Below are 12,283 nucleotides of genomic sequence, written 5' to 3'. Positions count from 1 at the left end.
GGAAAAGATCGGATTCCAATCGGCGATCGAGAAAATTTCACGATCGCCATCAGAATTCCGAACACGATCTTTTTATGTGGGATCGAGATCGGTGATTTTTCCCACAATGCTTTATATTCAGTGTGAAGGCTCCGCTGCAGTTCCATAGGAATGAATGGAAGCAGCCGACACACATCCTTAACCCCCTGCGCGCCGGCTGCCTCCATTCATTCGAATGGAAGGCTAAACTAAATCTCTAGCAGCTACTTACCTCTAGAGATGGCTGCTCCGGTTCCCCCCTTCTTCTTGCCTTGCTGCCCCGCCTCCCAGGTTAGTGTTTAAAGCGCTAGGTAGGCGGGGCTTGTGGCTTAGAGTGTGGGCGGGGAGATGTGACGTCTCCCCTCCCAGTACCCGCCCACACTCTCCTAACCCGCCCACACTCTCCTAACCTGGCAGGGAGGGAGCAGTGAAGGAAGAAAAGCAGCGTGGAGCAGCAGCGAGGCGAAGAATGAAGGCACGGGGCACAGCACCAGCCATCTCTGGAGGTAAGTGGACACTAGGGAGGACTAAGTACCCAGAGGATTAAAAAAAAATCCTCTGGCTACTTTAGTGATTCACTACACAGCGTGGATTCTAACAATTAAAGCGTTCAATTGTTAGATTCCATGCTGTATAGTGAATAGGATTGCTTTTAAAATACGATCTCCGATTAATAAAAAAATCCCATTGACTTGCATTGGGATCGGAATTGGGATCGAGATCGGGTTCGAATGAAAAATGATCGGAAATCAGATTTTAAAATCGATCCTGAAAAGTCAAGATCGGCTCAACCCTCCTTGCCAGATAACACTAGGCTGTATCTCAGGTGTAGTATTCTCATTGAAATCAGCCAGTGAGAGCTTTAGAAACAAGTGACGATAGTCGTGGGAACAGAGAAGAGTTTCATAAAGTCTCCAATCATACCTACAGAGTGGGAGAGATGAAATTTGTAGTTGTACAGAGATGGGGCATGGTCAGAGATGGTGATAGAGGAGGACAAAGTTAGCTGATTTTGGGACAGAAAGATGTAGTCCAGATGCTGGTACGATTTGTGTGGGTTAGAGTAGAACGTGCAGTCCTTAGTGTTAGGATGGAAGGCCCTCCATACATCTATAAGATGCATAGAGGAGAGCTGATTGGTGAGTTTACTAAGGGCAGCGAAGCCATGTGAGGATGTGCCAGTGGTGGTGTCCTGGAGGGGCTGAAGGGCAATGTTATTGTAACCACCCAGCTCTACAAGACCCTCTGCAAACATGGAGAATCTGTTTAAAGTATCGAGTAGCCATGCAGCCTAACCAACATTCGGGGCATATACATTACCGAAGGTGACCAGGCAATGTGACCTTTAAGAAACAGATTCGTTTTAACAAAACTCACATAGACAAGGAACCAGTACTCAGTGTCACTATAATGTCTGCACTTTGTTCTGCTTTTAAGATGTCGTTTATTCTGTTTTATATCAGACTCTTATGATTTCTTGTGAAACGAAAAGCCAAAGCAAAGGATGTAAAACAAGACGTATACAAGGAAATAAAGTGCTAGCTTGTAGTTAAGCTCTAGGGGGAGGGGAATAGACTGCCGACAGCCAATCATGATTGTACAATGTATGTTGCTGAGCACAATCTTATGGTTTAGCCGCGTCTACTTTTGATTAATATAAAAATTTGTATTGTAAACCAAATAAAGGAGGAATAACCTTAAATCCATGTCCTGTGTTTTCTGGTCAGTCCATATATATAATTTGGCATCACTTGACAATCGGAGGTGACTCTTGTTGGTTCCAATTACAGAAGTCAATTAAGTTAGCAAACTTTTCCATGAGTTAACCCCTTAGCGACTTTGGATGTAATATTATATTCTGCGTTCTAGGTTGATCGCGCACACAGGCGTAATTTTACGTCTGCGGCTGGCCGTGAGCCGGTGGCATCGGAACTGAGTGTTATCTGTAACATCTAACACCCTGCTCCTTAACTCCCGTTTAGAGCTGAGCTCTGATGGGAGGTTTTTAATCGCTTGGATGCCACGGTCAAACATCACCGCAGCATCCAAGGGATTCCGCCATGTTGCAGTTGAACAAGTAAAAAAAAAAAAGTTTAAAAGAAAAAATGAAGTGTGTAAAATATATACACTCACCGGCCACTTTATTAGGTACACCTGTCCAACTGCTCGTTAACACTTAATTTCTAATCAGCCAATCACATGGCGGCAACTCAGTGCATTTAGGCATGTAGACATGGTCAAGACAATCTCCTGCAGTTCAAACCGAGCATCAGTATGGGGAAGAAAGGTGATTTGAGTGCCTTTGAGCGTGGCATGGTTGTTGGTGCCAGAAGGGCTGGTCTGAGTATTTCAGAAACTGCTGATCTACTGGGATTTTCACGCACAACCATCTCTAGGGTTTACAGAGAATGGTCCGAAAAATAAAAAACATCCAGTGAGCGGCAGTTCTGTGGGGGGCGGAAATGCGTTGTTGATGTCAGAGGAGAATGGCCAGACTGGTTCGAGCTGATAGAAAGGCAACAGTGACTCAAATAGCCACCCGTTACAACCAAGGTAGCCAGAAGAGCATCTCTGAACGCCGCACAGTACGTCCAACTTTGAGGCAGATGGGCTACAACAGCAGAAGACCACACCGGGTGCCACTCCTTTCAGCTAAGAACAGGAAACTGAGGCTACAATTTGCACAAGCTCATCGAAATTGGACAATTGAAGATTGGAAAAACGTTGCCTGGTCTGATGAGTCTCGATTTCTGCTGCGACATTCGGATGGTAGGGTCAGAATTTGGCGTCAACAACATGAAAGCATGGATCCATCCTGCCTTGTATCGGTAACGGTTCAGGCTGGTGGTGGTGGTGTCATGGTGTGGGGAATATTTTCTTGGCACTCTTTGGGCCCCTTGGTACCAATTGAGCATCGTTGCAACGCCAAAGCCTACCTGAGTATTGTTGCTGACCATGTCCATCCCTTTATGACCACAATGTACCCAACATCTGATGGCTACTTTCAGCAGGATAATGCAATGCCATGTCATAAAGCTGGAATCATCTCAGACTGGTTTCTTGAACATGACAATGAGTTCACTGTACTCCAATGGCCTCCACAGTCACCAGATCTCAATCCAATAGAGGAGCATCTTTGGGATGTGGTGGAACGGGAGATTCGCATCATGGATGTGCAGCCGACAAATCTGCGGCAACTGTGTGATGCCATCATGTCAATATGGACCAAAATCTCTGAGGAATGCTTCCAGCACCTTGTTGTATCTATGCCACGAAGAATTGAGACAGTTCTGAAGGCAAAAGGGGGCCCAACCCGTTACTAGCATGGTGTACCTAATAAAGTGGCCGGTGAGTATATATATATATATATATAATATATAATATATATATATATATATATCTATATATATATATATATTGTGGTAAAGCCACCAAAAATTCCTTTTTCCTATATAAAATGAATTATATAAAAAAAACTAAAAATTAATACAAATAAAATTCATATTTGGTATTTCCACATCCGTAACAACTGATACACTAAAAATGAAACAATATTTAATCTTTGATCAAAAAGTCATTTGTACCCCAAAACAGGACAAATGAAAAGCACAGGTTGCCCAGCAAAAAATAAGCCCCTAACTCTGTCAACTAAAAAGTAAAAATGTTATACTTCTCAGAAGATGGCGATGCAAAAAAATTTGATTTCTTTCCCCAAATGTGTTTTTGTTATGCAGAATTAGTATCGCATAAAAAAATAATGTAAATGAGGTATCGCCGTAACCGTACCGACCCGCAGAATAAAGGTCACATGTTACTTATACTGTACATTGGTGAAAAATTTAAAAGGTAAAAAGCAATGCCAGGATTAATGTTTTTTTTTTTTTTTTTTTTTAATCCACCAAGAAAGAGTTAATAAAAGTTATTCAATAAGTTGTAGGCACCCAAAAATGTTGTCTTTACAAAATAAATCTCATCCCGCAAACAACAAGCCCTTATATGGCCGCGTCACCAGAAGAATAAAGAAAATATAGCTTGTACAATGTGAAGACAAAACCCCAAAAATCGCCAAATCATTAGAACACGACTGGCTGCGGCAGGAAGGGAATGTATAAGCTGTGCGAGCGAATATCAGGGGACACCCCAGATTTACAGCTTATGAGCGAACAGACACCAGAAGTGACCCACCCCCATTATAGGAGCTACTGGGGATATAGTAGGGAATTTGGTGTCTGCAATGTCCTCCGCACAGCTTATATATTCCCTCTTCGCCATCCGCTGTGCAGTCACGTCCGGGATACTAATACTCACTACACCCCCTGATACATTCTTTGAGGGGTGCAGTTTACACAATGGGGTTTCTCCTTTGGGGAATCCACTTTTCTGGTATTTTACAGGTTCTACAAACATGAAATGTCCAGATACCAAACATCTGAATCTGTGCTCCAAAAGCCGCATAGCGCTCCTACCCTTCTGCGCCCTGCTGTGCCCAAACTGTTTATACCGCATGTATGAAACTGGTGTACCCAGGATAATGTGTGTAATGTCATACGTGGTATAAACTGCTGTTTGGGCACAGCCGGACACAGAAGGGAAGGAGCGCTATTTGGTTTTTGCAGCACAGACTTGGAAAGTTTGGTTTTTGGAGGCCATGACACTTTTGCAGAGCTGAAACACCAGTAAGGCAGAATCCTCTGAAATGTGACCATATTTTGACAACTAGACCCCTGAAGGATTCAGAAGGGGGGGGAGGAGTCTAATAAGCAACTGACGGGGTGGGGAGGAGTGGGGTCGGGAGGGAGTAGATGTTACCAAAAATCCTGTAATGGAGAGGAAAGAGATGGAATAAACCCTTAAAGGGATCCTATCATTAGAATCCCTTTTTTTCTAACTAACACGTAGGAATAGCCTTAAGAAAAGATATTCTTCTCCTACCTTTAGATGTCTTCTCCGCGCCGCCGTTTGGTAGATATTCCGTTTTCCATCTTTATGCAAATGAGTTCTCTCGCAGCACTGGAGGCAGGCCCTGGCGCTCAAACAGCACTGGGGGCATCCCCAGTGCTGTGAGAGAACTCTCCAGCGCCGCCTCCATCTTCTTCAGGAACCGGCCTCTACGCATCATCTTCCGACTTAGCTTTCAATCTTCTACGCATGCGCAGTCGGCTCTGCCAGCGGGCCTTGGGCAGAGCCGACTGCACCTGCGCGTGGCCATTTTTTAGACAAAAATTTGCCTCCTGCCAAATGGATTCTCTGTCTAGCAGAGACTCATTAAGTCTCCATGTCCACTGCGTGGGGGCAAGACTTGGGACAAGCAAGATTACAGTGAGCATTTTTAACACCCAAGTGTTACATTAATTTATTAACCACTAGCTATAACCCGCGATTTCGTCCGTGGCCCCCTCACGCTTGTGTGAACCACCTGCAGCACGGCCTGTGGCTCCCCACGTCCGCCACAAGCCCCTCCCATAGCATCGTGGGCCGGGACCCCACGGCCCTGCTGCTGCACTTCCGGCCCGCCCCTTTTCCCCCACCCATGCCCCTGGCCCTCCCCTTACCCCCCACCTGCGCCCCTGGCCCCCTTCTTCCCCTTTAGAGACTACAGTCACCTCCTACATCTACCACTTCTCCCCACCCGTGATCCCGGTTACCCTACCCCCCCCCCCCCTTCTGCATGTGCAATCCGGCCCCCCCTACTTACCTTCTGCCCTCTGGTCCCACCCCCCCTTCACAAACCCCCAGCACCTCCCCCAAACCACCACCCCCCTCCCCTGCACCCTACCCATCACCTCTTCCCACCCCCCTCCCTTAAGCAACCCACCGATCACTGTACCCGCAGCACTCACCATGTCAATGCTGGGGAGGTCTGTGTGGTCCGTGCTGAGATTTCGGTTTTCCCTGCCGCACAGTACGCGGGTGCGTGTGGCTGGCCACGTTAGGCCTGGGGTGCGCTGCTGCATGCTACGCCGGCCTGAGGAAATGTGTGGCCGGCCGGCGTTGGGAAACTTGCGGGCAGTCGCCATATTGAGCAAAGTGCCCTCGCGTGCTCTTGGGGTGAGTAGAGCCTTTAACCAGCAGCATTTTAGTTTTTGGCTCTATGGATGAATAGACCCTTGTTGGACCATAATATTCGGTCCTTGAGGTGAGTCTTAATGGGGTGACTTTAAATTTTGTTTTTCAAATGTGATGGTGGAGGAGGAGGAGGAGCTGAAGACCTGGAGCACACACATCCAACTTCATACTGGGGTGCCTGACACTGGTGGACATGCAAATGATGGGTCTATCCAGTGGCTGTTCATTTTGATCAGCGTCAGCCGGTCAGCACTGTCAGCTGACAGGTTGCTGTGCTTATCTGTGATGATGCCAACGGCTGCGCTGAAGACCCGTTCTGATAGAATGCTGGCGGCAGGACAGCACCTCCAAGGCGTAAAGTGCAAGCTCCAGCCACAAGTCCAACTTTGACACTCAATAAGTGTAGGGCGCAGAGGGATCGGAGAGGACAGGGCTGTGGTTGGCCAGGTATTCCCACAACATGCGCCTATACTTGTCCTTCCTGGTGACACTAGGCCCCTCAGTGGTGGGAGTTTGGCAAGGGGGTGCCATTAAGGTGTCCCACACCTTGGAGAGTGTGCCCCTGGTGGGTGTTGACCAGATGGCAGTTGTTAGCCTCTCTGCCGCCACCGAGAGTTGATGGAAACATTTCCATCATATTTTGCATAGATTTGGCAATCATAAATGTGATTGGTCCTCCCCTCTACCGGAATGAAAGACGAGATGTTATTTTTATACCGGGGGTCGAGGATTGCAAAAATCCAGTATTGGAGTTGCTCTCAAGGATTTTGCCAATGCGTTTGTCACTGGAAAAGCAGCCCAACATGAAGTCAGCCATCTGTGCCAGGGTGTTAGTTGGCATGACTTCGCTGCCCCCACCGGAAGGGTCATTGTCCATTTCTTCCTCCCCCTTCGCCCCATCCGCACTGAAGTAATGGGACGCACTGAGTTTCCCCACTAGCCTCGTGTGTGACTCATCTCATCTGCCACTTCATCCTCCTCCTCCTCTTCCATCATTACAGGCTGAGAAGCTGACAGGAGTGTGCAGTGACTCTCCTGCTGGGATGGGTCTGCTCCTATCCCCAACTCCTCAGCGTGCAATGCGTTATCCCTGATGGCGATGAGGGATTCTCGCATCACACATAGGAGCGGGATGGCTATGCTCACTAGTTCGTCATCACAGCTGACCCCTCAAAGACGCGTAAGATCTCGCATAAGTCTGCCATCCATGGCCACTCATGGTGCAGAAACTGCGGGAGTTGACTTTGAGGAACCCTTGGGTTTTGGAGATGGTACTCCATCAAAGATCTCTGCTGCTCATACACCCTGCTCAACACCAGGTACGTCGAGTTCCAGCGTGTGGGGGCGTCGCACAACAGCCGGTGTTCGGGCAGATGGAGGCGTTGCTGGAGGCTTCGGAGGCTAGCAGCGGCTAGTGTCAACTTACGAAAGTGGGCGCACAAGCGCCGCACTTTCACCAGTAGCTCAAGAACGTTGGGGTACGTTTTTAAAAACCTTTGCACCACTAAGTTGAAAACGTGGGCAAGGCATGGAACGTGTTGGAGGCTGGCAAGCTCCAGAGCCACTACCAGGTTCCGGCCATTATCGCACACGACCATGCCTGGGCCCAGGTGCAGCAGCGCAAACCACATTGCCGTCTCATCGAGGAGGGCATCCCTCACCTTGGAGGCAGTGTGCTGTCTGTCCCTCAAGCTGATGAGCTTTAGCACGGCCTGCTGACATCTCCCCACGCCAGTGCTGCAGCGTTTCCAGCAGGTAGCTGGGGTTGATTTTACGTCCGAGGAGGGTGGTTCTAAACCCCTGCCAGGAATCTTGGGCGGGGAGAGGAGGTAGGCCACCCCACTTTGCGACCCGATCCCAGCCTCCACTACATTCACCCAGTGTGCCGTGAGTGATATGTAGCGTCTCTGTCCACATGTCGGTGGTCAAAAGGACCATAGTGCAAAGTGCGGAACTAAGGGCACGCCTGATGTTACGCGACACATGCTGCTGCAAGGCGGGGACGGCACACCAGAAAAGTGGTGACATCAGCTGCATTTCCACGCCCCTGGCCTTGTCCCCCTCCCTTTGCGCTAGCCTTTGAGATTTTGAGATGTAAACAAATGTAAATTTTTTTTGTGTGTGAATTGACAAACTGATGGATTGTATACAATGTTTTTTTTATATATACACAGAGGGTAGATACATTGGGCTTATATACTGCCGTATATACAGGGTGGGGCAAAAGGTATGAACCGGTTTTAAAGGGATATAAAACAAAAATAACAACTTACAAAAATTATGTTTATATTGCTTAATTCAGTTCAGAATCTAGTTTTTTTACGTTAAGTTTTAAAGATGATATCAGGAAGATGGCGGCCGTCAGCAGCGATACACTCTTGAAGGCGAATTCTGAAGTTTTCAACAGCTCTTCTGCACATTTGGATGGGTATTGCCGTAACTTCCTCCCTGATTCTGTCCTTAAGTTCTTCCAGGGTATGTGGACGATTTTTAAAAACCTTTTCCTTTACCCCCAAAGGAAAAAGTCACAAATGCTCAAATCTGGTGAGCGCGCAGGCCACTCCACGTCACCCCTCACAAAGACGAGGCGCTGGGGGAACATTTGCCTCAATCTCGCCATTGAAATCCTAGCAGTGTGGGATGTAGCCCCATCCCGTTGGAACCAGATGTCTCCCAGATTAGTTGCTTCACCCTGTACTAGTATGACAGTATACAGGAATGAGTGAGTGAGTTGACAAACTGATGGACTGTATACAAATTTATATATTTTTGTATACAGAGGGTAGATATATTGGGCCTATATACTACCGTGTATACCGGATAACAGTATACAGCTTTCTTATTACCCCTATGGGACAGGTATACAGCGTATACCACTGGTGGAGAATTGAGCCCTAAAAAAGGCCTTTGTGAAATTAATTTTTTTCTTCCTATTCAAACCTAAATCCTCTCTCTCCCTCAGCACAACGTCTCTCCCTATCTAACTCCAAACCGCAAATGAGACAAATATGGCTGACACTATTCTTATAAATCCGAGGTCACCTGATTTCGCCAGCCAATAACTTTTTCCCATTTTTTTTCAATGCCTACGGTTTCTTGCTTCCCGTCCCACCTTCCCTGCACAGTTATTGGTGCAAAAAAAGCGCCAGGGGAGGTGGGAGGGGATACGAATTTTCACTGCGTTTACCGCGTGTTATTTGGAATATTGGAATCGAATATCTCGAATACCTTAATATTCGATCGAATATCTACTCGATCGAACGGCATGCGCCCATCTCTAATAAAGATATTAAACAGGAGAGGACCTAATACTGATCCTTGTGCCCCCCCCCCCCCATGGCCCAGTCTGAATATTGACCATTAGCATGTACCCTCTGTTTCCTATCAGTGAGTCAGTTGCTAACCCAAATGCAGATGTTTTCCCCCAGTCCCAACATCATTTTGCATACCAACCTTTTATGTGGTACAGTATCAAAAGCCTTTGAAAAGTCCAGATACACCACGTCCACTGCATTACCCATGTCCAGATACACCACGTCCACTGCATTACCCATGTCCAGATACACCACGTCTACTGCATTACCCATGTCCAGATACACCACGTCTACTGCATTACCCATGTCCAGATACACCACGTCCACTGCATTACCCATGTCCAGGTACACCACGTCTACTGCATTACCCATGTCCAGTTTTGCGCTGACCTCCTCATAGAAGCTGATCAGATTAGTCTGACAGGACCGATTCCTCATAAACCCATGCTGATTGGGTGTTATAAGATTATTTACATTGAGATACTCCAGTATGGCATCTCTTAGAAAGCCCTCAAATATCTTTCCCTCCACAGAAGTTAAACTTACTGGCCTATAGTTTCCAGGTTCACTTTTACACCCCTTTTTGAAAATTGGCACCACATTTGCTATTCGCCAATCCTGTGTAACAGAGCCAGTCATTACTGAATCCTTAAATATTAGATACAAGGGTCTATCTATGACCATGCTTAATTCCCTCAGAACTTGGGGGTGTATTACATCTGGACCGGGTGATTTCTCTATTTTAGTGTTTTGCTGGCGGTGCTGCACTTCTTCCTGGGTTACACACGTGACATTTAATTGAGAGTTTACATTCCCCCTAATCATGTTCTGGCCAATGGATTTTCTTGTGTAAACACTGTAGAGAAGAAGGCATTTAATAGTTGTGTTTTCTCCTCATCCTCCTCCACCATTACACCCAGATTATTTTTGAGAGTGCCCACATTGTCAGTTTTTATTCTCTTATTATTTATTTAATTGAAGAATAATTTAGGATTACTTTTACTTTCCTTGGCTATTTCTCTGGTAGCAAAATGGAGCTGTGTGCGTAAAGCATATGCAGCAGAGCCGTCTGTGTGTGACATTTATGTAGCGGAGCCGTCTGTGTGTGATGTATATGTAGCAGAGCTGTCTGTGTGTGCCATGTATGTAGAGGAGCTGTGTGTGAAGCAGAGCTCTCTATCTAGGTCCTGCCACCTATATACACGATGTAACTGATAGTTCTCAGCTTTCCTCATAAGCTTCTATCTCTTAAATTGTTCAGAATTTTTCTTCTTGTCCTTGATCGTTTTCTTTGTACATTCTTGAATATTCCTCCATTGCTCAGGAGTCGTTGTGGAGGAGAATTGTGTCTCTATATTGCCTATTTTTTCGACATATTTTTAAATCAGTTTTTGTACAAATTCTTTATTCAGAAACATTTAATCAGAGGAACATTTATTCAATACATTTTCAGAACGTGCAGAATTCAGGTTTATCACTGAAGATATTCGGTCTCACATTACATCTGACTCTAGATTCACATAGTGTTGGGGTCTGCATGGGGACCTGATAGACGGAGACCCTGCCCCCTTACACAGTTGTTACCTGTGGACTCCATAGATTATAGGACGGGCCGCTGGTTTTTCTCTCAGTTTATTTCTTGCAGGACTTTTCTTTCTGCTGATATTGAGCAAATTCTGCAGCGGAGTCTCCTACAAACACAGATGTGACTCCGACCTTAGGCTTGGTGGAGTGAGATTACTTTTGTAGTTCTCTGTCAGTGTGCTGCAATTCAATTCATGGCTCTCTGTATGTCTAGATTTACGTTCATAAGTTGTAGACAAATTTACTTGTGCCAAAATCGTGGCTGCTGCTTGTTCTATGTATGAAAATGTCTAATTCATCTACAGGGTTGTGCACATTCATGGCACTTTGGCGCAGCTCTCGGTGACCTAACTCATGGTGAAGCTGCTCTGGAACTGCAGAGGAGGCCGAACTACATGACTAGATGGACTTTATTTTGAAGAATGCGGTTGTGCTCGGGAAATGAAGTTAATGCATAGGAAGAATTCCTCAGTTTTGGACAGGATCAACCAGGTATTGGGGGCTTCTAGCAGCCGAGGGTCAATGGCCAGAACCCGGGCTGCAGAAGATGCATATCGGCACTCCCTATCTCGAGGGTTAAGGAGCAGGGTGTTAGCTGTCAGTTACAGCATTCAGTGTCACTAATAAACCCTTAAGATGCTGTGGTTGCTATTGGCCGTAGAATCTTAAGGGTTAAACAGTGTGGATGGGTGTTATCACCATCTTCGCTGCTGCACCGGGAGCCTGGCTATCAAATACAGCTGGGCTCCTACGGTGATCACACGGGCTCTGCTTCTGAGCACACTCGATCACCATCACATACACACGTTGACAAAATTGTTGGTTACCCCCTCGATTATTGATAAAAACAAAACACAATGATCACTGAAATAACTTGAATCTGGAAAAAGTAATAAATAAAAATTCTATGAAAATGAACAAATGAAAGTCAGACTTTGCTTTTCGCTTCAACAAAATTTTGAAAAAAATAAATAAATAAAACTCATGACACAGGTCGGGCCAGAAATGATGGTACCCCTGAAAATAATGTGCTCAAAGGGACCTGTTAAATCTCGGTGTGGCCACTAATTAGCATCTCAGGTATCTACAATCTTCTAATCTGTCAGTGGGCCTGTATATAGGGCTATAGCTCTATGTTCACAGGCAGAAAAATGAAGACTATCTTGAAAAGAACCCTGTCCCTACTGTGACACATGGAGGAGGCTCTGTTATGTTCTGAGGCTGCTTTGCTGCATCTGGCACAGGGGGTCTTGAATCTGTGCAGGGTACAATGAAATCTCAAGACTATCAAAGGATTCTAG

Source organism: Leptodactylus fuscus, chromosome 1 (assembly GCF_031893055.1).
Source record: "Leptodactylus fuscus isolate aLepFus1 chromosome 1, aLepFus1.hap2, whole genome shotgun sequence".
Taxonomy (NCBI): Eukaryota; Metazoa; Chordata; class Amphibia; order Anura; family Leptodactylidae; genus Leptodactylus; species Leptodactylus fuscus.
The sequence above is the reverse complement of the archived record's forward strand: the minus strand, read 5'-3'. Positions refer to the sequence as shown.